The 26,708-nt window shown below is 49.6% G+C and overlaps 1 protein-coding gene and 1 pseudogene across 1 annotated transcript in view; both read left to right on the plus strand.

Annotated features, from left to right (window-relative positions):
* LOC148453937 (beta-1,4-galactosyltransferase 3-like) overlaps window positions 1-26,708 on the plus strand; it is an 86,698-nt gene that overhangs the window by 17,783 nt on the left and 42,207 nt on the right. The gene's annotated exons all lie outside the window — the stretch shown is intronic.
* Window positions 5,731-5,783, plus strand: LOC148453938 (U2 spliceosomal RNA; annotated as a pseudogene).

Below are 26,708 nucleotides of genomic sequence, written 5' to 3' on the forward strand. Positions count from 1 at the left end.
TACATAAGGCGGATTGTCCAATCATTCTTGTTTCCCGGGGGGGGGGTGTCTACAGGATAGATATGCTATGCTGGAGGCTGTTTTTGTCTATGCTGTAATGCTGGAGGATGAGAGAGTGCGTCACACATCGAAACGTCGCCTTGATGCTTTCTTGAATATATGTATTTTTGTCTTCTTACAAATCTCTGAGTGCCGTCTCGCTTTTGCTGAGATGTGTGACATGTTATGGACGGGCACCGGAGAAAGTTGCAGTTTATGTGATTGGATGCCGGCATATTGGGGATATATATATATATATATATATATATATATATATATATATATATATATATATAAATATGATGGGTAATTAGTTATATTGCATGGCATACAGTACAGTGGTAGAGCTTTGTGTCTCGCCAGTTGGCATTCTGGTATTGCTAGGTGTTGTACCTTGAATATGAATGAATTGAATATCTATCTCGTCTATCTGATTTATCTGTCTGTATCATATCTATCTCTTAGAGGGGTAAAATGTGCCCTGCTGTTTTAATGTAAAAGGGCAAGCCACGCCCCCTCCCCGCTTGGCCTTGTCCCTTTTTCGGGAGCACACGCAGAGGCTCTCTGCGGGCACCCACAGCGCCCTGCCCGCGGTCTATCGGGAACACTATGTACACGCACATTCTCACTGGTAGCTGACCTGCCTCAGTAGTGGTGATAAAGTGACATGTTTTCCACAGACTGTAATAAAACCCTGTTCCCGAGCTCTCATGGAAAATGAGCGTAATGTACATGATGCGCCCAGCAGCGCTCAGACGTGGGGTAATACAGTCAGAAAGTAATGTTCTCCTTTTCTGCATCAGTAGGAATACAGGGAAACATCCATCCCAAGCTGGAGAGGCTGAGAAGAGCTGTAATAATGATGAGAGCACATCTGTATATGCCGGGAGGGGGGCTTTGTGCCGGGAGAGGGGCGTTGTGCCGGGAGGGGGGGCTTTGTGCCGGGAGGGGGGGGTTTGTGCTGGGAGGGGGCTTTGTGCTGGCAGCTTCCTGTGCTCTCACATTTGGATCTTTCTCTCAGGGTTTATGTAATATGCAGCTAGAGGCGTATACGGCAGAGGTAATGCCACCATGCATTCTAGAGGGGGCGATTCAATATTTTATCTCACCCCATAAAGTGACGGGAGATCAATTGTTTTTGGCTGTCCATGTCTCGCCCAAATACATTGGGTGTAGCCGTCTGAATACACCTGGTTTAGTTATCCTGGTTAATCCCAAACAGAAGTTTGGCTGCAGGGTGCGAGCATAAATCTGTGCGTCCATGGCATTCACACCCAAATGTACCGTATATACTCAAGTATAAGTCGACCCGAATATAAGCCGAGGTACCTAATTTTATCCCAAAAAACTGTGAAAACTTGTTGACTCGAGTATAAGCCTAGGGTGGGGAATGCAGCAGCTACTGGTAGTAATCCCTCCCCTGGTACTGCCCCCAGTAGTAATCCCTCCCCTGGTACTGCCCCCAGTAGTAATAATCCCCCTCTGGTAGTGCCTCCTGTAGTAATACCCCCCCTGGTACTGCCCCCAATAGTAATCCCTCCCTGGTACTGCCCCCAGTAGTAATATTCCCCCTCTGGTACTGCCCCCAGTATTAATCCCCCCCTAGTACTGACCCCAATAGTAATCCCTCCCCTGGTACTGCCCCCAGTAGTAATATTCCCTCTCTGGTAGTGCCCCAGTAGTAATATCCCCCCTGGTAGTGCCCCCAGTAGTAATCCCTTCCCTGGTACTGCCCCCAGTAGTAATATTCCCCCTCTGGTAGTGCCCCCAGTAGTAATCCCTCCCCTGGTAGTGCCCCCAGTAGTAATCCCTCCCCTGGTAGTGCCCCCAGTAGTAATCCCTCCCCTGGTAGTGCTCCAGTAGTAATCCCTCCCCTGGTAGTGCCCCCAGTAGTAATCCCTCCCCTGGTAGTGCCCCCAGTAGTAATATTCCCCCTCTGGTACTGCCCCCAGTAGTAATACCCCCCCTGGTAGTGCCCCAGTAGTAATATTCCCCCTCTGGTAGTGCCCCCAGTAGTAATATTCCCCCTCTGGTAGTGCCCCCAGTAGTAATATTCCCCCTCTGGTAGTGCCCCCAGTAGTAATAGCCCCCCCCGGTAGTGCCCCCAGTAGTAATACCCCCCTGGTAGTGCCCCCAGTAGTAATACCCCCCCTGGTAGTGCCCCCAGTAGTAATACCCCCCTGGTAGTGCCCCCAGTAGTAATACCCCCCCTGGTAGTGCCCCCAGTAGTAATACCCCCCCTGGTAGTGCCCCCAGTAGTAATACCCCCCTGGTAGTGCCCCCAGTAGTAATACCCCCCTGGTAGTGCCCCCAGTAGTAATACCCCCCCTGGTAGTGCCCCCAGTAGTAATACCCCCCCTGGTAGTGCCCCCAGTAGTAATACCCCCCTGGTAGTGCCCCCAGTATTACTCCCCCCCCTGGTACTGCCCCAGTAATATTCCCCCTCTTAGTGCCCCCAGTAGTAATACCCCCCTTGGTAGTGCCCCCAGTATTAATCCCCCCCCTGGTAGTGCCCCCAGTATTACTCCCCCCCCTGGTACTGCCCCAGTAATATTCCCCCTCTTAGTGCCCCCAGTAGTAATACCCCCCTTGGTAGTGCCCCCAGTATTAATCCCCCCCCTGGTAGTGCCCCCAGTATTACTCCCCCCCCTGGTACTGCCCCAGTAATATTCCCCCTCTTAGTGCCCCCAGTAGTAATACCCCCCTTGGTAGTGCCCCCAGTATTAATCCCCCCCGGTACTGCCCCCAGTAGTAATATTCCCCCTCTGGTAGTGCCCCCAGTAGTAATATTCCCCCTCTGGTAGTGCCCCCAGTAGTAATATTCCCCCTCTGGTAGTGCCCCCAGTAGTAATATTCCCCCTCTGGTAGTGCCCCCAGTATTAATCCCCTCCCCCTGGTACTACCCCCAGTAGTAATATTCCCCCCCTGGTAGTGCCCCCAGTATTAATCCCCCCCTGGTACTGCCCCAGTAGTAATCCCTCCCCTGGTACTGCCCCCAGTAGTAATATTCCCCCTCTGGTAGTGCCCCCAGTAGTAATATTCTCCCTCTGGTAGTGCCCCCAGTAGTAATATTCTCCCTCTGGTAGTGCCCCCAGTAGTAATCCCCCCCCCCCTGGTAGTGCCCCCAGTATTAATCCCCCCCCCTGGTAGTGCCCCCAGTATTAATCCCCCCCTGGTAGTGCCCCCAGTAGTAATATTCCCCCTCTGGTAGTGCCCCCAGTAGTAATATTCCCCCTCTGGTACTGCCCCCAGTAGTAATATTCCCCCCCTGGTATTGCCCCCAGTAGTAATCCCCCCCTGGTAGTGCCCCCAGTAGTAATCCCCCCCCCTGGTAGTGCCCCCAGTAGTAATCCCCCCCCCTGGTAGTGCCCCCAGTAGTAATCCCCCCCCCCCTGGTAGTGCCCCCAGTAGTAATCCCCCCCTGGTAGTGCCCCCAGTAGTAATCCCCCCCTGGTAGTGCCCCCAGTAGTAATCCCCCCCTGGTAGTGCCCCCAGTAGTAATACCCCCCTGTGGTAGTGCCCCCAGTAGTAATACCCCCCTGTGGTAGTGCCCCCAGTAGTAGCCCCCGCAGTAGAGAGAGATGTAATAAAAAAAACACTTACCTGAAACTCAGCTCCTGGTCCCGACGCTGCTACTGGCTCCTCCGGCCGCTTTGCATTATGGGAGAGACGTCGTCATGACGACGTCTCTCCCATTACCCACTGCGGGAGCCGGAAGATGTCTCCCGCAGTGGGAGCAGCAGCAGCTGATGAGAGTCTGACAGACTCTCATCGGCGGCTGATTACAATAAACACGCAGCTGCCGGCTTCGGCGGCTGTGTGTTTGGCAGTGTGTAGTGCTGACCGAACTCCTGACAGCGCTACACACGCGGTGCAGCTGTGTCACAGAGACACAGACTGCCCGCGGCCCGCATGGTACGCTACTCAGCTGCGTACCATGCGGCCATGACTCCAGTATAAGCCGAGGGGGGGCTTATACTCGAGTATATACGGTAGTTAGTAGCAACGGCAGGAGCAAACACTTGAATCCCCCCCCCTAGGTGTTTGATGTCAGCCTCTCCTGTCTGGTACCTGTGGTGGCAGATTGATGCTGCAGAGTCATTTTAGGACCATTTATCTGATGGTGGTTTAGCAGCTTTTTTGCATGGTGATCGGCCAGAGAGCTGAAGGGGTGTTCTATGATGCCCCCAGTCTCTGTACAATGATCCCAGCTTTTATTTCCTTCCTCTTATTCTGCCTTCAGGTAGCTGCTGATCGCTGCAATATTAGTCTGAAGCCAGCGTACGGAATCACACTAGGGAAGAGAGCAGGGGCGTCCCCAAGGTTCCCTTCCAAGATGGTCACCAGGATATTACCCATACGTTATTTCTCTTTCATCCACTAGGGGACACTGGAGGTGCTTACGCTGGGGTATAGAGGCGTGGATAACTGGAGCTGGCACTTTAATTAATTTTCAAGTGTGAAGCTCCTCCCACTCTATGCCCCATCAGCCCTCAGTTTAGAAAATGTGCCTATGGAGCTGGTCACAATTTGCTGTGCTCCAGCATTACATTTTTTATTTTATTATTTTAACAGCATCTTTTTCACTGTATTGGTACCCTTCACCACCTCTTGAAAGGTGGGGTCCGGGTACCTGGCGCCCTGTTATACAGGAAGGAGTGCACAGCGCTTATTTAAAAAAGCAACTGACAGCTCCTTATCGCCACAGCACTGAGGACAAGACAGTGTGAGAAGCAGGAGTGCTGTTATCAGAGAGGCCATCCAAGGGACGCAGTGAGTACATCAGCTGCGCATCCCCCGGCTCCTGTCCCCGCTGCCGACGCTGGCTTCAGAGCATATCGCTATAGCGCTGCTCTATATTACATACTCCCTCCTTCCCTCTCCCCGCTGGCACCCTCGCATAGCGCTCCTACTCAGCGGGGCTTCACAGGGGGAGGTGAAAGCTCCAGCACGACTGCCATTTTCAGAGCCCTTAGGGCATGAAGAATGGGGCGGAGCCTAACAGCGCGGGCTCTCTGTCTCCATTCAGAGCTGCAGCGGCTGTTAGAACAGCGTGGCTGCTGTTTCACATGTGTCTGACTGCAGCTCTCCAATTTAGGAAGAGTGTAGCAGCACTACTACAGATGGGCTGGTTCTCTTGATGGCATCCCTGGGAGCCGGTGAGCACAGGGGAGAGTACAGCAGGGAATCAATTCTGTGGGAAGGGAGTTGTGTGATCTCCTCCTCTGTTTCCCAAACTAGCCTTCTGTCTTCTGTATCTGTCCCTCTGTATGGGTGACTGTGGTTGAATGCCAAACTCTTTGCAAAAGATGTTTGTTCAAACAGTACAAGCGTGTTATATGATGCTTGTTTAGTAATCTATCACCTATGGCTATTACTGACTCTCCTGCTCCGCCATGGGCCGCTGACATGGTACGAGTGATGGCTGACTTAACGTCACAGTTGGCTGAGGCTCGCACCTCCCGGTATAGGTTATAGGTACCGCTGTTTCTACTCCCTCCACCTCCTACCAATAACGCCCCCTAACGACTGTTCTCCAGTCAGAGAGGGTCTGACAAGGAAATCCTCACAACAGAGGATACTAAGGAACGTGAATGGAGGAAGTTTGTATAATGACGGTACTCCTCAAGATTTTCTCTGCCTTTTGGCTAAGATCAAGTGAAAAAGGCAAAACAGATCAAGAGAGTCCCATGTAGTATCTGTTCTTATCAGTTTAATATCTGATACGCCCCCTATCTGGGGGCCATATATAGAGTCTGCCTCTACTGGGGTGGAATTCTTAATTCTGGCGGTCAGACAGGTATTTAATCTACCTGTGGATATAGTTCCTGCATCCCAGGAGTGTGTATTATTTGAGTACGTTACTCCCTGTGCCAGGGTCAGAGCAGTACTCAGTTAGCCTGGAACAATTACAATGTAATTGGACGCTACCTATCTTCTCAGTGACCAACAAAAAGGTCGTCTGTTTTTTCAGTTTTCGCGGCCCTTGGGACACTCCACCCTGAACACGCCTGATCTCGGAGGGACAGGCCTGGTTAATGGGAGACTGCCTGGGAATACCAGGTGCTGTAGGCTAAAATAGTCTGGAATCAACCATATAAGAGGTTCCAAATTCCTCGTTGGTTCCTGTTAAGCTACCCATTTCCGTCATCCATGATAGAAGAGGGGGAAACATCTCCCCCTGTTGACGCGTCTGCTCACTGTCCCTTTAAGAAAACTACACTCCGAGTACGGGCTGCCTCATTGTTGAGGGACGCTTCTGATTGCAAGTTTGGAGTCAACGCTGCGCTCAATTTATACTGCAGCGGGTGTTTAACTTAGACCTACGCTAGTTACCGCCTGGTTTAACAAGGCTATGGTTTGCTGGGCTGACCAGTTGATTGCGTTGATCAGGTACTTCCAGGGCACAGTTACGTCTTCTGGCAGAACACATTGTGAGTCTGCAGTTTACCTGGGAGAAGCTTCTTAGAGCTCTCATATCTGCTTCTGCTATTTCGAACTGCTGAGCCCTCTGGTTGTGCGCTTGGTTACCAGATGCAGAATCCAAGTGTGCGGTGAAAGGTTTTACCATTCACTGGTGACATGCTTTTTGGCCCGGAACTGGGCAGATGGATAGCCCAGGCCACAGGGGGGGGGCGGTACGTCTTCCTTCCTCACTCCCTTCGACTGCTTCGGCTCCCAGAGGATCTTACATGTGACCTTCGTTTCTTTCCTTTCGTGTGCCACATTCCTTTCGTGGTAGAGCCAGAGGTGCTCCCACACAAGCTAGAGGCGACAGAGGTAGAGGTCGTCCACACAATGTTGCAGGTCGACAGGAACCTTAACTAGCTGAGAAACAGGTGGCATGACGGTCTTCCGCCCCACCTGGGATCTCCTGCGGTGGGAGCCCGTTTTGCAGAAATTTCAACAGGTTTGGAACTAGACCTTTTCAGATCAGTGGATTCACAGACTGATTTCCCTACGGCAGTGGTTCTTAAACTCGGTCCTCAGGACCCCACACAGTTCACGTTTTGCAGGTCACCCAGCAGGTGCACAGGTGTAATCATTACTCAGTGACACATTTTAAAAGGTCCACAGGTGAAGCTAATTATTTCACTTGATTCAATGTGGAGACATGGAAAACATGCACTGTTTGGGTCCTGAGGACCGAGTTTGAGAACCTGTGCCCTACGGTAACGAATAGACTTCGAAGTCCCCCCTCATCTCGGTACTTCCCTACACGTCTGCCAATAACTGCAGACAGGGCCAGGGTTCTACGGGAGGCTATCCTGTCTCTACTCCGATCCTCGGTGCTAGGTCCGGTTCCAGAACATCAACGAGGTATGGGGTTTGTACTCAGACCTGTTTGTAGTACCAAATCCGGATGGATTGGTTTAGGACCTCTATTCCTTTAAAACCTGTATCTTAAGATATATATCGTTTCAACATGGTGTCCCTGCAGTCCATCATTGTGTGGTTGAAACCAGGGGAGTTTCTATTATCCCTGGATATCAAGGACTATCTCCATGGTCCCTTTTGGGAACCAAATCCAACCTTCCCACGTTTTACCGTATTGCAGGATCACTACCAGTTTCGGGCATTGCCGTTCGGGTTATCCTCGGCTCCCCGCATTTTCACCAATCTCATGTCTGTCATGATTGCTCTCCTTCGGTCATCGGGAGTAAACATAATCCCCTGTTTGGACGGCTTGTTCCTCAAGGCTCCATCGGTATCCCTTCTTACAAACCATGCCTTACTGACATATCACACTCTAATCCAACACGGTTGGATAATCAAATTCAAGAAGGGAGCAGTAGAAAGGTGTTCCTAATTCTTTGTCTGCGTCTATTAGGGAAGATGGTAGCTGCCTTCGAGGCACTACAGTTCTGACGGATCCACTCCAGAGTGTTTCAGCTGGACCTGCTGTCACAAGGGTCAGGGTCTCATCTGCTTCTACAGCGACAAATCCGTCTGAGCCTGGTTACCAGAGTGGCCCTCCTCTGGTGGACACAATACAACAGTCTTTTAGCGGGCCGAAAATTCGGTATGGTTCTGGATCATCGTAACAACGCATGCCAACCTTCGAGGATGGGGAGCAGTAGTCCTCGATTTTCACTTTCAGGGTCGATGGTCCCCTCTGGATCAGAAGTGGTCCATAAATGTGTTGGAACTCAGAGCGATCTACTATGCTCTGATAGGAGCAACAGAGTTGCAAAAGACTCGTCCGGTAAGAGTTTAGCCCGACAATGCTACGGCCGTCGCTTACATCAACCGCCAGGGCGGGACTGGTAGTCGCATGGCCATGCGAGTAGTATCTCAGATTCTCCGGTGGGCCGAGGGTGGTATTCATCCAGCGTGTGGACCACTGGGAAGCAGATTACCTAAGTCGCCAGGATATACATCCCGGGGAATGGAAGATTCATCCAAACGTGTTCAACGCGCTGATACGTCAATGGTGTTTTCAGGTGGACCTCATGGAGTCATGATTGAATCTTCAGCTCCCACTATAAGTGTCAAGAACTCGCGATCCATAGGTAGAGGCAGTAGACGCTCTGACAGTTTCATGGATCTACAACTTTGTTTACCTTTTTCCTCCGTTTCCACTTCTTCCTTCTAAAAAGGATTAGACACGAGTCAGCCTCTGTCTTTCTCGTGGCCTCAGAGTAGTTGGTTCTCGGACCTTCGATCCCTATTGGTAGACGACCCGTCGCCCCTTCATCTGCGCACGGATCTTCTACAGCACGGTCCTTTTCGTCCACTCCAATTTAGCGCAACTGCGTTTAACGGGATGGCTCCTGAAACCGATATCTTTTAATGCAGAAGCATCCCAGACTCTGATTCCCACCATGCTACGCGCCAGGAAGCCAGTTTCGGCTGCGCTTTACCGCATCTGGCATTCTTATATCAAATGGTGTTCCAGTCGGGTCTTCCGTCCGATTGTCCCGGTTTCGTTTTTTTTCTTCAGATGGGATTGGATTCTGGTCTTCACCTTTGAACTTTCAAGGTACAGGTTCTGCCCTTTCTATTTTCTTTCAACGAAAATTGGCTCTCATTCCTGAGGGCAGACGATACTTTAGGCGGTCTTGCTTGTGTAGCCTCCTTTTGTACCACCGATAGCTCCCTGGTACTTAGCTTTAATTGAGTATTTGTCTTGGAAGAGTGTCCTCCTCCTGGCTCTAGCTTTGGCTCGTAGAGTTTAGTTTTGGGTGCTCTGTCCTATAAGCCACCTTAGCTTGTGTTCCCAGGGTTGGGTCAGCTTTCCATATAAATCAGCCTATTGGGTACCGTCTTTGGTGGAGGACTCCGGTAATTCTTCTACTTTGGATGTAGTTAGAGTTCTCCGCATCTATATGCCAGGACAGCGTCCCTCCCCAAGTCGGAGTCGTTTTTTGTCCTCTATGATGCTGTTCGGAGAAGTTGACCAGCGTCTAAACGTTGATATGTTGGATTGGGCTGATTATTCTTCAGGCTTATATTAGTGCTGACTGTCGTCCTCCTACGTCCATTCAGCTCATTCCACACGTTCTGTGGGTGCGTCATGAGCGGCCGTTAGGGGCGCCTCCAGGTCACAATTGTGCCGTGCAGCCACTTGGTTTTCAGTTCACATGTGGGTCAAATGTTACAGTTTTGATACGTTTGCTGCTTCAGCATCAAGTTTTGGCTGTCTGGTTCTGCAGGTCCCACAGAGCGCTCCCGCCCGAGGGGAAAACTTTGGGACGTCCCTAGCGTAAGCAACTCCAGTGTCCGCTAGTGGATGAAAGAGAAAATGGGATTTTGGTACCTACCAGTAAATCCTTTTCTCTGATTCCACAGGGGATATTGGACGCCCACCTCTGCGCTCTTAGCCTGCCTGTTCGGTTTGTTATACTTTGGTTGTTGTGTGTTCTTCTCTCCCTTTTTTACTCCGCTTGTTCGCCTTCATTTTCTAAGCTGAGGGCTGGTGGGGAATAGAGGGGGAGGAGCTTCACACTTCTAAATCAATTAAAGTGCCAGCTCCAGTTATCCACGCCTCTATATCCCAGCGTAAGCAACTCCAGTATCCCCTGTGGAATTAGAGAAAAGGATTTACCAGTAGGTACCAAAATCCCATTTTTACCATGTAACACACCACCTACATCCAGTCTGTGGGGCGATCCTATATCCAGGACAGGTGCAAAGTCCCTCTGTGATGTCCCTGGAAAACTGATAGGGCCACATCCGCATGACTTAACACCCCAGTGTTACTGTGGATGTGTGTCGGTGTGGTAACAGCGTTACTGTGGATGCGTGTCGGCATGGTAACAGCGTTACTGTGGAAGTATGTGTGTGTGGTAACAGTGTTACTGTGGATGTGTGTCGGTGTGGTAACAGCTTTACTGTGGACGTGTCTCGGTGTGATGACAGCGTTACTGTGGATGTGTGTGGGTGTGGTAACAGCGTTACTGTGGATGTGTGTCGGCGTGGTAACAGCGTTACTGTGGATGTGTGTATGTAGTAACAGCGCTACTGTGGATGTGTGTCGGTGTGGTAACAGTGTTACTGTGGATGTGTGTATGTAGTAACAGCGTTACTGTGGATGTGTCTCGGTGTGGTAACAGGGTTACTGTGGATGTGTGTGGTAACAGTGTTACTGTGGATGTGTCTTGGTGTGGTAACAGCGTTACTGTGGATGTGTCTCGGTGTGGTAACAGCGTTACTGTGGATGTGTGTGGTAACAGCGTTACTGTGGATGTGTGTGGTAACAGCGTTACTGTGGATGTGTGTGGTAACAGCGTTACTGTGGATGTGTGTGTATGTGGTAACAGCGTTACTGTGGAAGTGTCGGTGTGGTAACAGTGTTACTGTGGATGTGTGTGTATGTGGTAACAGTGTTACTGTGGATGTGTGTGTATGTGGTAACAGTGTTACTATGGATGTGTCTCGGCGTGGTAACAGTGTTACTGTGGATGTGTCTCGGTGTGGTAACAGTGTTACTGTGGATGTGTGTCGGCGTGGTAACAGTGTTACTGTGGATGTGTCTCGGTGTGGTAACAGTGTTATTGTGGATGTGTCTCGGTGTGGTAACAGTGTTACTGTGGATGTGTGTGTATGTGATAACAGCGTTACTGTGGATGTGTGTGTATGTGGTAACAGCGTTACTGTGGATGTGTGTCGGCGTGGTAACAGCGTTACTGTGGATGTGTGTCGGCGTGGTAACAGCGTTACTGTGGATGTGTCACGGTGTGGTAACAGCGTTACTGTGGATTTGTGTCGGCGTGGTAACAGTGTTGCTGTGGATGTGTCTCGGTGTGGTTACAGTGTTACTGTGGATTGGTGTATGTGGTAACAGCGTTACTGTGGATGTGTGTGGGTGTGGTAACAGTGTTATTGTGGATGTGTCTCGGTGTGGTAACAGCGTTACTGTGTATGTGTGTATGTGGTAACAGTGTTACTGTGGAAGTGTCGGTGTGGTAACAGTGTTATTGTGGATGTGTCTCGGTGTGGTAACAGTGTTACTGTGGAAGTGTCGGCGTGGTAACAGTGTTACTGTGGGTGTGTGTCGGCGTGGTAAGTGTTACTGTGGGTGTGTGTCGGTGTGGTAACAGTGTTACTGTGGATGTGTCTCGGTGTGGTAACAGCGTTACTGTGGATGTGTGTATGTAGTAACAGTGTTACTGTGGAAGTGTCGGCGTGGTAACAGTGTTACTGTGGATGTGTCTCGGTGTGGTAACAGTGTTACTGTGAGTGTGTGTCGGCGTGGTAAGTGTTACTGTGGATGTGTCTCGGTGTGGTAACAGCGTTACTGTGGATGTGTGTATGTGGTAACAGTGTTACTGTGGATGTGTGTCGGCGTGGTAACAGCGTTACTGTGGATGTGTCTCGGTGTGGTAACAGCGTTACTGTGGATGTGTGGATGTGGTAACAGCGTTACTGTGGATGTGTGTGTATGTGTTAACAGTGTTACTGTGGAAGTGTCGGCGTGGTAACAGTGTTACTGTGGATGTGTCTCGGTGTGGTAACAGTGTTACTGTGAGTGTGTGTCGGCGTGGTAAGTGTTACTGTGGGTGTGTGTCGGCGTGGTAACAGTGTTACTGTGGATGTGTCTCGGTGTGGTAACAGCGTTACTGTGGATGTGTGTATGTGTGTATGTGGTAACAGTGTTACTGTGGATGTGTGTCGGTGTGGTAACAGTGTTACTGTGGATGTGTGGATGTGGTAACAGCGTTACTGTGGATGTGTGTGTATGTGGTAACAGTGTTACTGTGGATGTGTGTCGGCGTGGTAACAGCGTTACTGTGGATGTGTCTCGGTGTGGTAACAGTGTTACTGTGGATGTGGTAACAGCGTTACTGTGGATGTGTGTGTATGTGGTAACAGTGTTACTGTGGATGTGTGTCGGCGTGATAACAGTGTTACTGTGGAAGTGTCGGCGTGGTAACAGTGTTACTGTGGAAGTGTCGGCGTGGTAACAGTGTTGTTGTGGATGTGTCTCGGTGTGGTAACAGTGTTACTGTGGAAGTGTCGGCGTGGTAACAGTGTTACTGTGGGTGTGTGTCGGCGTGATAACACTGTTACTGTGGATGTGTGTCGGCGTGGTAACAGCGTTACTGTGGGTGTGGTGACTGGTGGCTCGGAGGGGTGGTCTGTTACTTTGCAATAACAAGTGTGACTGAGTGAGTAATGGTCCGGAAACATTGGGACCTTCCATTTCCTACGTTGTGTTTCCTCATAGCCTGGGACGTAATGCTGTAGAAATCCTCCTCCTTGTCATGTGAGCGTCCCAGCCCCATGTGGGGAGACGACTGCTGGAGATCGTGTGTGTGACCAGCACCCGGCTGGCTCTGACGATGGTGTGAGAGGATGGCAGAAGAGCATCGGGGGAAGAACATTTATATGCTGGTGCCACACCCAGTGCTAAACACAGACATATATGTAGTCACTAAAAGGGACAAGTTACACATTTCACAGCTTGTTAGGCTATCGCTGGCTTGCTGCGACTTTAGTGCTGGAACGGCTGTAAGCCAACTAACTGAGGTCCAACTGTCTGTCCATGTGACAACTCTAATCTATGTCCTGTCTCCCACACACAGACGTGGCATGCATCATACAGAGGATATAATCAGACACCTCAGGGCAGCCTGGGATATATACACGGTGCTGGCACAGCTCGGGGCAGTATGAGATATATACAGGGTGCTGGCACAGCTCGGGGCAGTATGAGATATATACAGGGTGCTGGCACAGCTCAGGGCAGCCTGGGATATATACAGGGTGCTGGCACAGCTCAGGGCAGCCTGGGATATATACAGTGTGCTGGCACAGCTCAGGGCAGCCTGCGATATATACAGGGTGCTGGCACAGCTCAGGGCAGCCTGGGATATATACAGGGTGCTGGCACAGCTCAGGGCAGTATGAGATATATACACGGTGCTGGCACAGCTCGGGGCAGTATGGGATATATACAGGGTGCTGGCACAGCTCAGGGCAGTATGGGATATATACACGGTGCTGGCATAGCTCGGGGCAGTATGGGATATATACACGGTGCTGGCACAGCTCGGGGCAGTATGAGATATATACAGGGTGCTGGCACAGCTCAGGGCAGTATGGGATATATACACGGTGCTGGCACAGCTCAGGGCAGTATGGGATATATACAGGGTGCTGGCACAGCTCAGGGCAGTATGGGATATATACAGGGTGCTGGCACAGCTCAGGGCAGTATGGGATATATACAGGGTGCTGGCACAGCTCAGGGCAGTATGGGATATATACACGGTGCTGGCACAGCTCAGGGCAGTATGAGATATATACACGGTGCTGGCACAGCTCAGGGCAGTATGAGATATATACAGGGTGCTGGCACAGCTCAGGGCAGTATGGGATATATACACGGTGCTGGCACAGCTCAGGGCAGTATGGGATATATACAGGGTGCTGGCACAGCTCAGGGCAGTATGGGATATATACAGGGTGCTGGCACAGCTCAGGGCAGTATGAGGTATATACACGGTGCTGGCACAGCTCAGGGCAGTATGAGATATATACAGGGTGCTGGCACAGCTCAGGGCAGTATGGGATATATATACACGGTGCTGGCACAGCTCGGGGCAGTATGGGATATATACAGTGTGCTGGCACAGCTCAGGGCAGTATGAGATATATACAGGGTGCTGGCACAGCTCAGGGCAGTATGGGATATATACACGGTGCTGGCACAGCTCAGGGCAGCCTGGGATATATACAGTGTGCTGGCACAGCTCAGGGCAGTATGAGATATATACAGGGTGCTGGCACAGCTCAGGGCAGTATGGGATATATACAGTGTGCTGGCACAGCTCAGGGGCAGTATGGGATATATACACGGTGCTGGCACAGCTCAGGGGCAGTATGGGATATATACACGGTGCTGGCACAGCTCGGGGCAGTATGGGATATATACAGTGTGCTGGCACAGCTCGGGGCAGTATGGGATATATACAGTGTGCTGGCACAGCTCAGGGCAGTATGGGATATATACACGGTGCTGGCACAGCTCAGGGCAGTATGGGATATATACAGGGTGCTGGCACAGCTCAGGGCAGTATGGGATATATACAGTGTGCTGGCACAGCTCAGGGCAGCCTGGGATATATACAGGGTGCTGGCACAGCTCAGGGCAGTATGGGATATATACACGGTGCTGGCACAGCTCAGGGCAGTATGGGATATATACAGGGTGCTGGCACAGCTCAGGGCAGTATGGGATATATACACGGTGCTGGCACAGCTCAGGGCAGTATGGGATATATACACGGTGCTGGCATAGCTCAGGGCAGTATATGAGGGCACATCAGTATTAGACCAATGTCAGTGGCTGTGTGTGCTGAATATAGGGGAGGCGGATAATCGTGCCCGTTGTTGCTGGCTCTGTAGCAGACCTGAGTGGGGTAGAAGTCTCTAGTTACTGTATATGGGGGCACATCAGTATTAGACCAATGTCAGTGGCTGTGTGTGCTGAATATAGGGGAGGCGGATAATCGTGCCCATTGTTGCTGTCTCTGTAGCAGACATGAGTGGGGTAGAAGTCTCTAGTTACTGTATATGAGGGCACATCAGTATTAGACCAATGTCAGTGGCTGTGCGCTGAATATAGGGGAGGTGGATAATCGTGCCCGTTGTTGCTGGCTCTGTAGCAGACCTGAGTGGGGTAGAAGTCTCTAGTTACTGTATATGGGGGCACATCAGTATTAGACCAATGTCAGTGGCTGTGTGTGCTGAATATAGGGGGGCGGATAATCGTGCCCGTTGTTGCTGGCTCTGTAGCAGACCTGAGTGGGGTAGAAGTCTCTAGTTACTGTATATGAGGGCACATCAGTATTAGACCAATGTCAGTGGCTGTGTGTGCTGAATATAGGGGAGGCGGATAATCGTGCCCGTTGTTGCTGGCTCTGTAGCAGACATGAGTGGGGTAGAAGTCTCTAGTTACTGTATATGGGGGCACATCAGTATTAGACCAATGTCAGTGGCTGTGTGTGCTGAATATAGGGGAGGTGGATAATCGTGCCCGTTGTTGCTGGCTCTGTAGCAGACATGAGTGGGGTAGAAGTCTCTAGTTACTGTATATGAGGGCACATCAGTATTAGACCAATGTCAGTGGCTGTGTGTGCTGAATATAGGGGGGGCGGATAATCGTGCCCATTGTTGCTGTCTCTGTAGCAGACATGAATGGGGTAGAAGTCTCTAGTTACTGTATATGAGGGCACATCAGTATTAGACCAATGTCAGTGGCTGTGCGCTGAATATAGGGGAGGTGGATAATCGTGCCCGTTGTTGCTGGCTCTGTAGCAGAACTGAGTGGGGTAGAAGTCTCTAGTTACTGTATCTGGGGGCACATCAGTATTAGACCAATGTCAGTGGCTGTGTGTGCTGAATATAGGGGAGGCGGATAATCGTGCCCATTGTTGCTGTCTCTGTAGCAGACATGAGTGGGGTAGAAGTCTCTAGTTACTGTATATGAGGGCACATCAGTATTAGACCAATGTCAGTGGCTGTGCGCTGAATATAGGGGAGGTGGATAATCGTGCCCGTTGTTGCTGGCTCTGTAGCAGACCTGAGTGGGGTAGAAGTCTCTAGTTACTGTATATGGGGGCACATCAGTATTACACCAATGTCAGTGGCTGTGTGCTGAATATAGGGGAGGTGGATAATCGTGCCCGTTGTTGCTGGCTCTGTAGCAGACCTGAGTGGGGTAGAAGTCTCTAGTTACTGTATATGAGGGCACATCAGTATTAGACCAATGTCAGTGGCTGTGTGTGTGCTGAGTATAGGGGAGGCGGATAATCGTGCCCGTTGTTGCTGGCTCTGTAGCAGACATGAGTGGTGTAGAAGTATCTAGTTACTGTATATGGGGGCATATCAGTATTAGACCAATGTCAGTGGCTGTGTGCGCTGAATATAGGGGAGGCGGATAATCGTGCCCGTTGTTGCTGGCTCTGTAGCAGACATGAGTGGGGTAGAAGTCTCTAGTTACTGTATATGAGGGCACATCAGTATTAGACCAATGTCAGTGGCTGTGTGTGCTGAATATAGGGGGGTGGATAATCGTGCCCGTTGTTGCTGGCTCTGTAGCAGACCTGAGTGGGGTAGAAGTCTCTAGTTACTGTATATGGGGGCACATCAGTATTAGACCAATGTCAGTGGCTGTGTGCGCTGAATATAGGGGAGGCGGATAATCGTGCCCGTTGTTGCTGGCTCTGTAGCAGACCTGAGTGGGGTAGAAGTCTCTAGTTACTGTATATGAGGGCACATCAGTATTAGACCAATGTCAGTGGCTGTGTGTGCTGAATATAGGGGAGGCGGATAATCGTGCCCGTTGTTGCTGGCTCTGTAGCAGACCTGAGTGGGGTAGAAGTCTCTAGTTACTGTATATGAGGGCACATCAGTATTAGACCAATGTCAGTGGCTGTGTGTGCTGAATATAGGGGGGCGGATAATCGTGCCCGTTGTTGCTGGCTCTGTAGCAGACCTGAGTGGGGTAGAAGTCTCTAGTTACTGTGTATGGGGGCATATCAGTATTAGACCAATGTCAGTGGCTGTGTGTGCTGAATATAGGGGAGGCGGATAATCGTGCCCGTTGTTGCTGGCTCTGTAGCAGACCTGAGTGGGGTAGAAGTCTCTAGTTACTGTATATGGGAGCACATCAGTATTAGACCAATGTCAGTGGCTGTGTACGCTGAATATAGGGGAGGCGGATAATCGTGCGCGTTGTTGCTGGCTCTGTAGCAGACCTGAGTGGGGTAGAAGTCTCTAGTTACTGTATATGAGGGCACATCAGTATTAGACCAATGTCAGTGGCTGTGTGTGCTGAATATAGGGGAGGCGGATAATCGTGCCCGTTGTTGCTGGCTCTGTAGCAGACATGAGTGGGGTAGAAGTCTCTAGTTACTGTATATGGGGGCACAGCAGTATTAGACCAATGTCAGTGGCTGTGTGTGCTGAATATAGGGGGGGCGGATAATCGTACCCGTTGTTGCTTGCTCTGTAGCAGACCTGAGTGGGGTAGAAGTCTCTAGTTACTGTATATGGGAGCACATCAGTATTAGACCAATGTCAGTGGCTGTGTACGCTGAATATAGGGGAGGCGGATAATCGTGCCCGTTGTTGCTGGCTCTGTAGCAGACCTGAGTGGGGTAGAAGTCTCTAGTTACTGTATATGAGGGCACATCAGTATTAGACCAATGTCAGTGGCTGTGTGTGCTGAATATAGGGGAGGTGGATAATCGTGCCCGTTGTTGCTGGCTCTGTAGCAGACATGAGTGGGTAGAAGTCTCTAGTTACTGTATCTGGGGGCACATCAGTATTAGACCAATGTCAGTGGCTGTGTGTGCTGAATATAGGGGAGGTGGATAATCGTGCCCGTTGTTGCTGGCTCTGTAGCAGACCTGAGTGGGGTAGAAGTCTCTAGTTACTGTATATGGGGGCACATCAGTATTAGACTAATGTCAGTGGCTGTGTGCTGAATATAGGGGAGGTGGATAATCGTGCCCGTTGTTGCTGGCTCTGTAGCAGACCTGAGTGGGGTAGAAGTCTCTAGTTACTGTATATGAGGGCACATCAGTATTAGACCAATGTCAGTGGCTGTGTGTGCTGAATATAGGGGGGCGGATAATCGTGCCCGTTGTTGCTGGCTCTGTAGCAGACCTGAGTGGGGTAGAAGTCTCTAGTTACTGTATATGAGGGCACATCAGTATTAGACCAATGTCAGTGGCTGTGTGTGCTGAATATAGGGGAGGCGGATAATCGTGCCCGTTGTTGCTGGCTCTGTAGCAGACATGAGTGGGTAGAAGTCTCTAGTTACTGTATATGGGGGCACATCAGTATTAGACCAATGTCAGTGGCTGTGTGTGCTGAATATAGGGGAGGTGGATTATCGTGCCCGTTGTTGCTGGCTCTGTAGCAGACATGAGTGGGGTAGAAGTCTCTAGTTACTGTATCTGGGGGCACATCAGTATTAGACCAATGTCAGTGGCTGTGTGTGCTGAATATAGGGGAGGTGGATAATCGTGCCCATTGTTGCTGGCTCTGTAGCAGACATGAGTATGGTAGAAGTCTCTAGTTACTGTATATGGGGGCACATCAGTATTAGACTAATGTCAGTGGCTGTGTGCTGAATATAGGGGAGGTGGATAATCGTGCCCGTTGTTGCTGGCTCTGTAGCAGACCTGAGTGGGGTAGAAGTCTCTAGTTACTGTATATGAGGGCACATCAGTATTAGACCAATGTCAGTGGCTGTGTGTGCTGAATATAGGGGAGGCGGATAATCGTGCCCGTTGTTGCTGGCTCTGTAGCAGACATGAGTGGGGTAGAAGTCTCTAGTTACTGTATATGAGGGCACATCAGTATTAGACCAATGTCAGTGGCTGTGTACGCTGAATATAGGGGAGGCGGATAATCGTGCCCGTTGTTGCTGGCTCTGTAGCAGACCTGAGTGGGGTAGAAGTCTCTAGTTACTGTATATGGGGGCACATCAGTATTAGACCAATGTCAGTGGCTGTGTGCGCTGAATATAGGGGAGGCGGATAATCGTGCCCGTTGTTGCTGGCTCTGTAGCAGACCTGAGTGGGGTAGAAGTCTCTAGTTACTGTATAGGGTTATTTCTGGGAATGTGATAGAATAAAGTGGGAAGAATTAGGGGCCTATATCCTCTTCTGCCGCCTGTTCCCTAAAATCTTCCCATACTGTATACGTGCGCTGCCATATGTCAGTCTGTCACAGTGAATAGAGTATCATTATCATTTATTAGGGGGGTGTTGGGGGGTGACTTGCTAGCCCACGTCACCCTGATTACAAGTGTGTACAATGCAAAACAAGTCTAGTCCTGATAAAGCACATTCATTACTATGGCATTTATCACTCTCAGACATGGTTACAGCGGCCCCCTGCCAACAAGGCTATAACATCATTTATCGCTTATATGTATATATCTGGCCTCTTGGCTGCTGATAGACGCCCTATAAGCTCTGTGCTCAATTGAAAATTAATCTTTCAGCTTTTATTGTCCATTTAATTGGTCTCACTCTCCGCCGCCTCTTCACAAGTAATACTGCAGAGCGGTAATAACCCGTCACTGATGGCGGTATCGGAGATTCTGATGATCACTATTCACATGTTAGTCCCTGCAGAAGAGAATGAGTAAAAGCTTGTACCCCTTTATAGGACCTCCTTGTCTGTGTGCCGAGGGAGGAATCCAGCCAAAATCCGGCATCCACAGAGCAACAGATTTACAGAGGAAGCCAAAACAGACTGTCACTTTAGCCCAAACACCTGATTGCACGTTGGGGCTCCAGGGCGAGAGCTGATGGTACTGAGGCTTCGGGAAGGATCTGTAGCCAAAATGTTAAGTAGAACGAGCCCTTGGTGTCCAACCTCTGTGATTACGCCTAATGGTCTCCGCTAATGATGAAAGCACAGAACACAAATGTCAGCACTTACTGGTCATACATTAAAGATGTCATTACTCTTAATATGCCTTTGATGAACCATCCTACAAGCCAAAAATTAATATTATACAACTGTGATACAGATATTTTTCTATATATTTCACAACAAAACTGTTTTTTCTATTTAATATTTACAGTGTAAGCTCTTACGAGCACGGTCCTCTAGCAGGGTGCTACTCCCTACTTTACTTTCATCTTCTTCTTACTCCCCACTAGGGCCCCTGACGCTCCCCACTAGGGCCCCTGACGCTCCCCACTAGGGCCCCTGACGCTCCCCACTAGGGCCCCTGACGCTCCCCACTAGGGCCCCTGACGCTCCTGTGACCGGACACCTTTCGCCTAGGCCGTCCCTGGTCACGGGTTAGCGCTTTTGGACTCCCACTCACCATCAGTGACCGCCTGTCACTGACTCCGCCCACTGCGCCGTGGGCGTTTAACAATGCTGCCACCACAAAACTCTACCATCGGCGTTTCGAACCGCTTATTAGGTACCCTCAGGCTCCTGCCTCGGAACCTGGAACCGCTTCTGCTGCGTATGTGTTTGATTAGCTGCGGACACACCTCCTGTTTGGTGCCGGCTGTTCCCCCCTGATCCCTCGCAATGGACCAGGTCTGCACGGTAGCTTGGCAGAGGGCTTGAACTTGGAGACACGGAGCTCTTACCCAGAACAGCAGGAGAACGGAATAGCGTTTTGGCGCAATTCTGTTGGTCGCAGGATTTGATACAATTAAAGTAAAGGCAAACGGTGTTTATTTGCTCAATGTCTTAAAGAAGACTCAACCTTCCGTCTGAAGGGGAATATCACACAGAAATCAAACAGCAATTCTCCACAAATGATTTTCAAAGATGTTCCACATACAGGATTCTTATCAGCAGGTCTCCTCATAGAAGTTACAGGGTTGTACACATACAGGGCTCACAGTCCCTCTTTTTATGTCATTCTTACACACAACATCACAGCGGGCAAATCCACCCTGTGTTCCTTCTAGCCAATCAGGCTATCTTAGAAAACATAAATTAACAACATATTACATTTCAAAGGAGTCTCTCAATATCCGCCTTCCTAATCCACCAACACAAACTGATTTATCATACGTTATACTGTCTCCTAAAATGTTGATATAACATTTCACAGGAAATGGTAAATGACATTCAGCTTTTAGAAGTGGCATCCAAAAGGATCTTCTTAAAAACAAATTGTCTTTTCAAAAGGAAGTTCTGTACATGAAGAGTTTGGCTATATGACACCATTCACACCTTCACACAGAGACCTTCCAGCCAGAGATCACTGACCACAACAGGTCTTCCTATTCATTAGACCTCCTGCTAGTTTCTGCAGACACAGAGGCTGGTCATGTCATATACAGGCATATATTCAATAAGTGCATTTTCTCTACAAAATATACATTTAAACCATATAGTGCATAGCCTATTAAATATACGTTGCCTCATGCACTAATGCATTGCAGATCAGCTGCAGTGCATTACAGCAATACATATATACTTTAATACAGTTTACTATGAACCATGTACATCTTTGCTTTTAAACTGTCCACTTTAACTGTTTCACCGCTGGTGGCAGTGGGATCTGGCTCTCCCTGTCCCGCAGCGGCCATGACACACACTACCTACTCTCCCCCAGTGCAGCGAGTGCAGGCCGCTGCATATAAAACATTAAAAACACACTTAACACTCAGCGCATAGCGCAGAGTATACATTTACAATGGGCGCCTGGCGCCTTTTTGTCCTTTTAAAAATGGCGGCACAGCACGGGGGTTAACCCCTTCAGTGCTGTGGCAGCCATTAACCCCGTGTGGCCTGCCTCCGGCCACAGCTCCCCACTAGGGCCCCTAACGCTCCCCACTAGGGCCCCTAACACTTGGTTGCTTATGTGGGTGCTATGGTCGCTAATGTAGGAATGTATGTTATCCATGTTCTTGTCCTGCATTGTACTGTAAGTCTTTGGTCACGTAATTGTGTTTGTACTGTGTAAGGCGCTGTGGAACACTTGTGGCGCCATATATATAAATGACGATGATAATATATAATGTCCTAATAGCGAAATAGCAGGACCCTTTCTCCGGACAGCCTGCAATAAGGACGCGCTGTGGCCACACACCCAATGTTAACTCTGATTAGTGTATCAGTTGCCTACCAATCAGATCCTAACTGTCATTGTCCAAAAACAGCTTGTAAAGTGACAGGAGCTGATTCATTGGTACTTTATCAATCTCCACTTTATTACTTTTCAAGGCTTAGTACATCTTCCCCTATGCCTGCAGATTACATGGATGATGGAACACACAACACATGTAGAGTTTCTTCTGTTGTATGTCTGCATGAAATCAGGAATCTGGGCAGCTAATAATATTCCTGAGTATTAATGAGAAGGGGAAGAGCTCATGAGCTGGCAGGGACATGCTCCGTGCTCTCCTGGGGTGCAGGGTGCAGTCATAATGTCCACACCACAATGTGTACAATGTCAGAGCATGGTGCAGGGACCGGAGGGTTAGGTACCAAGGGCAGGAGGAGGAGCAGGCACTGGGGGGGGGGGGGGTTAGGAATGGACACTATGGGGTGGGATAGGCTGCGGGAGGGGAAGGTTAATGTTAGGCACCAGGGGGAGTGTTAGACGTGGGAGGGGGGGGCTAGGATTAGACACTATGGGGAGGGGAAGGATTAGTCACTAGGGGGAGAGATGGGCTGCGGAGGGGAGGGGTTAATGTTAGGCAATGGGGAAGGTTAGGGGGAGGGTGAGAGTTGGGTATGAGGGGGATGGTGAGGGTTAGGTTACAGTTGGGGAGGTTAGGCTTGGGCACTAGGGGGAGGGATAGGCAATGGGGAGGGTTAGGAGGAGGGTGAGAGTTGGGTATGAGGGGGATGGTGAGGGTTAGGTTACAGATGGGGAGGTTAGGCTTGGGCACTAGGGGGAGGGTTAGGCAATGGTGAGGGTTAGGGGGAGGGTGAGAGTTTGGTATGAGGGGGGTGGTGTGGGTTAGGTTACAGTTGGGGAGGTTAGGCTTGGGCACTAGGGTGAGGGTTAGGCAATGGGGAGGGTGAGTTTGGTATGAGTGGGATGGTGAGGGTTAGGTTACAGATGGGGAGGTTAGGCTTGGGCACTAGGGGGAGGGTTAGGCAATGGGGAGGGTTAGGGGGAGGGTGAGAGTTGGGTATGAGGGGGATGGTGAGGGTTAGGTTACAGATGGGGAGGTTAGGCTTGGGCACTAGGGAGAGGGTTAGGCGACATAAAGAGGGGACAGGCTGTGGGAGGGGAGGTCAGGGTTAGGCACTAGTGGGAGAGATAGGTACTAGGCACACGGTTGGGCTGTGTGAGGGGTGGGTTAGGCACTAGGCGGAGGAGGACGGTTAGGCTGTGGGAGGGGATGGGTTAGGGATAGGCAGTAGGCGGAGGAGGGGGGGTTAGGCAGTGGAGGGTTATTCTTTGTTTAGATAAAAACAGAACCAGTGTAATCTTCCTGTAGGTGTTTATGGGGATCACCGGAGGCCATAGTGTTGCACAGTAAAGCTGGGTACACGCCTTACAGATACATCTGCAGATGATGGTTGTTCACACTGACCAACCATCATCTGGCCGGCAGAGGTGTCGCGCCCCCCTCCCCGCGGCCTCTGCAAGTTTACAGGTATCGGCTGGCCGCCTGTACACAGAGCATGATGTCCCATTATATCTGCAGATGCACAACCCCACACATGAATGGTCTCAGGATGCGTTACTGTTGGCATGACACAGGACGAAGACTTTTGGAGGATGTCAAGAAAGGCAGCAAAGCAGCCACTTCTATCCAGGAAAAACATCAGGGACAGACTGATATTCTGCAAAAGGTACAGGGACTGCTGAGGACTGTGATAAAGTTATTTTCTCTGATGAATCCCCTTAAAGATTGTTTGGGGCATCTGGAAAAATACTTGTCCAGAGAAGGAAAGGTGACCGCTACCATCAGTTTTGTGTCATGCCACAGTAAAGCATCCTGAGACCATCCATGTGTAGGGTTGTTTCTCAGCCAAGGGAGAGGGATCACTCAATATTTTGCCTAAGAACACAGCCATGAATAAAGAATGGGACCAAATCATCCTCCAAGAGCAACTTCTCCCAACCATCCAAAAACAGTCTGGTGAGGAACAATGCCTTTTCCAGCATGATGGAGCACCTTGTCATAAGGCAAAAGTGATAACTAAGTGGCTCGGGGAACAAAACATTGAAATTTTGGGTCCATGGCCAGGAAACTCCCCAGACCTTAATCCCATTGAGAACTTGTGGTCAATCCTCTAGAGGCGGATGGACAAACAAAAACCCACAAATTCTGACACACTCCAAGCATTGATTAGGCAAGAAAGGGCGGCCATCAGTCAGTATGTGGCCCCGAAGTTGAGTGACAGCATGCCAGGGCGAATTGCAGACGTCTTAAAAAAGAAGGGTCAACACTGCAAATATTGACTCTCTGCATAAACTTAATGTAATTGTCAATAAAAGCTTTTAACACTTATAAAATGCTGTAATGTTACCTCAGTATACCATAGTAACATCTGACACTAAGGTTTAATAACACTGAAGTAGCAGAATTTGTGATAACCAATACTTGTCATTGTCAAAAGTTTTGGCCATGGCTGTAGATTGGTAATAGAGTCTGTGGCCAGGTCTGCAGAAGGATTGCATAAAGCTGGCCACACACAGCGATATTTTACCCGATCTGGCCGATTCCGACACATTGGAACGACAGCTCATGTAAAATATGCCCAAAGCCTAAGTAAATCGTGAGTCTCCAATCATGATGCTATGCGCGTCCTGGCGGGTCGCACATCGCATCGATTGGACACCAAATTGTGTGCAGAGCTGCCGGGCAGAGTTTCAAGGGAAAATCGTACATACATTGTACACATCGGCTGATCGTGTGCAGATCGCCATGTGTGTGGCCAGCTTAACAGCCTGATCCCCTGAGGACTGGACAACTGTGTATGTATAGATTGGTTATAGAGTCTGTGGCCAGGTCTGCAGAAGGATTGTATAACAGTCTGATGATCCCCTGAGGATTGCACAAGTATGTATGTATAGATTGGGTATAGAGTCTGTGGCCAGGTCTGCAGAAGGATTGTATAACAGTCTGATTCCCTAGAGGAATGGACACGTGTGTATGTATAGATTGGGTATAGAGTCTGTGGCCAGGTCTGCAGAAGGATTGTATAACAGTCTGATTCCCTAGAGGAATGGACACGTGTGTATGTATAGATTGGGTATAGAGTCTGTGGCCAGGTCTGCAGAAGGATTGTATAACAGTCTGATTCCCTAGAGGAATGGACACGTGTGTATGTATAGATTGGGTATAGAGTCTGTGGCCAGGTCTGCAGAAGGATTGTATAACAGTCTAATTCCCTAGAGGATTGGACACGTGTGTATGTATAGATTGGGTATAGAGTCTGTGGCCAGGTCTGCAGAAGGATTGTATAACAGTCTGATTCCCTAGAGGAATGGACACGTGTGTATGTATAGATTGTTATACAATCCTTCTGCAGACCTGGCCACAGACTCTATACCCAGTCTGATTCCCTAGAGGATTGGACACGTGTGTATGTATAGATTGGGTATAGAGTCTGTGGCCAGTGTGTTTGTATCGCTAGATTCCTCAAATACACATTGTGGTATTGGCTGAAATCCCATCCGCTGCAGTAATGGCTCTACAGTATAATATATCTCTGCCAGGTTATGGGAGCGATTACATCAGCGCGTATGAATGAATATGACATGACTTCTATAAGCATATAGGCTCATTCTATGCCAAATCATCACAAAAAAAGTAACTTTTCAACCCGACCGGCTCAGATTTTTGTGAAATTTGGTCGGATGAGAGACAACATAAAGTTATTGTCATATGTAACATTGTAGCCCTCAGTGATACACGGTCAAATAAAACGAATCATAACTTTGCTTCTAATTGTGGTAGAACTTTCATGTTTTTCTTGTTTTGAAGCTTAAAGTGCCTACACGCATATCGATGTGCTCACAATCCCACGATGTGTACAATTTCCCCCTGAACTCTTTGGTCTAAAAAAGCTGCCAGTTTGACACACGTTCTATCGTGCCTCCTAAACTATCCAGTGCATCGTGTCTCCTAAACTATCCAGTGCATCGTGTCTCCTAAACTATCCAGTGCATCGTGTCTCCTAAGCTATCCAGTGCATCGTGCCTCCTAAACTATCCAGAGCATCGTGCCTCCTAAACTATCCAGTGCATCGTGTCTCCTAAGCTATCCAGTGCATCGTGTCTCCTAAGCTATCCAGTGCATCGTGCCTACTAAACTATCCAGAGCATCGTGCCTCCTAAACTATCCAGTGCATCGTGTCTCCTAAGCTATCCAGTGCATCGTGTCTCCTAAGCTATCCAGTGCATCGTGCCTCCTAAGCTATCCAGTGCATCGTGCCTCCTAAACTATCCAGTGCATCGTGCCTCCTAAACTATCCAGTGCATCGTGCCTCCTAAACTATCCAGTGCATCGTGCCTCCTAAACTATCCAGTGCATCGTGCCTCCTAGATACTCCAGTGCATCGTGCCTCCTAAACTATCCAGAGCATCGTGCCTCCTAAACTATCCAGTGCATCGTGCCTCCTAAACTATCCAGTGCATCGTGCCTCCTAGATACTCCAGTGCATCGTGCCTCCTAAACTATCCAGAGCATCGTGCCTCCTAAACTATCCAGTGCATCGTGCCTCCTAAACTATCCAGTGCATCGTGCCTCCTA

Source organism: Taudactylus pleione, unplaced genomic scaffold (assembly GCF_031769625.1).
Source record: "Taudactylus pleione unplaced genomic scaffold, aTauple2 ptg001059l, whole genome shotgun sequence".
NCBI classification, from domain to species: domain Eukaryota; kingdom Metazoa; phylum Chordata; class Amphibia; order Anura; family Myobatrachidae; genus Taudactylus; species Taudactylus pleione.